Below are 1,815 nucleotides of genomic sequence, written 5' to 3' on the forward strand. Positions count from 1 at the left end.
CAGACGCAGGAATGCTCAGTGCTGGAAAGCACTCTGTTTAAAGTGGTAAAGGTAAAAGGTAACTGATCTAAGGACGACCAGGAATGCAACCAGAGTGGGGCCTCGTTCGGTTGCTCAGGAACGGTTCCTGAGCCTGAACCGTTCCAGGCCTGGATTTGGGTGTTGCACTCATTCCTGTTTCCTGATCATTCCTGGACAGGATCAATTCCCGGTAGTAAAAAATTATGTTCGGCTGATTATGGACAGGATCAATTACGGCCATCTCAAGATGGAAACATGAGCCTGTCGCCTGCCAATGATCCGTCGTTCAGCAGGACCATGTTTCGATCCATGGTACCAAACAAAGCTAAGCATAAATAGCTAAAGATCTTGACTAGTTTGCCAAGCATCATGACAGTAAAAAACTTGAACATTACAATGATTTGCCGAGCAAAACTCTAAACCCTCAAACAGGTTTTTCACCATCTAGCCTGCCAGAGTGTGCTTCCATCCGAGCTCCAGCTCAAGCTTGTGCAGTGCAGGATCTAAACAAGGCCAACAAAAGCAGTCAAATATAAGATAAACGCATTTCATGTAACAAGTGCAACTGACAAGATGCTAGAATATAGGGACAGGCCAATGCATCTTACTGAAAATATCACAATGACCAATATCTACATATCAGATCAACAATCCGAATGGAAGTTACTGTTGCTTTTATTTATCCACATGACACAAAAGAATCCACAAGGCCTATATTGTATATGGTACAGAATGCACATGTCATGAACTAAAGTAGCAGCTTTACAGATATGAAAACAGCAAATGCATAGTTTGTAACTAACCAGGCTTCAATTCTAACAAACTACTCCCTCTTCTTCACAAAGATTGTAGTTCTAGACTGCCTTCAATTTGTGTGCTTATTATTACTTCCTGAAGGCCTGACCATCACGAAAAGGTAAGCACCCATAAGCACTTTGTTACTTTCAACTAGGTCTATGCCTGTGCGTTGCCACGGCCGAAAAATTTCCAACACAATAGCACACCTTCCCGAAGAAAAAAAAATATAGGCCATATTTGCAAGAGGGATATCGATTCAGAATTCAGTCTGAATTCTCTTATTCTTGTTGGCAACAAACTGAACCCAGCAGTCTCTCTTGCTTCTATAATGATGAGTCACGAGGCCGTTGGCAATGGTATCCACACCAGTACACCACCACAATAAATACCTTAATTGTGCAGAAGCAGTTGATTTGTGATGGTTTCATATAAAAAGTTGATGCCATAATATTGTCCTGTCCGGAAGCAAGTATTTCAGGCTTCAGTCAGCTGCACAGCCACTATTGTGTCAGCCTGACGCCGATAAAAAAAAAACCCAGGCTGGTGCAGCTCACGGCCGGTCCTGCATATCAGTGGATGCGCTCAACTATTGTGTCAGCCGGGCCGCCTATCGGTGTCGGCTCCTGCGTGCCTCTACCCTCGCCTGGATGCTGAGTTGGACCATCTCCATCTAGCCGGTAGGTTCCAACCAACCTCCTTGCAGTTCCAACTTCCAAGTGAACGTCGGAACGTGGATCTGATGGCGGGATGGCTATACGTCGCCTGTGCTACAAATTTGGGATCCATTGCCTGAAGAAGGGGCGCATCTGATTTTGGGCTGTTTCTACCATATTCAGCCCAATAGTTATTGTTGTGGGCTGTTTTGTTACTTGGCCGTGGGTTAGCTGCACGCGGGACGAGCGAGCGGTTTCGCTGTAGCCTGTAGCCATGCGAGCTTTTTTATTCTTTGTGTACGTTTTATTCTTTATTATTCTTTTTATTCCTTCAAAGCTTCAA

This window comes from Panicum virgatum, chromosome 6K (assembly GCF_016808335.1).
Source record: "Panicum virgatum strain AP13 chromosome 6K, P.virgatum_v5, whole genome shotgun sequence".
Taxonomy (NCBI): domain Eukaryota; kingdom Viridiplantae; phylum Streptophyta; class Magnoliopsida; order Poales; family Poaceae; genus Panicum; species Panicum virgatum.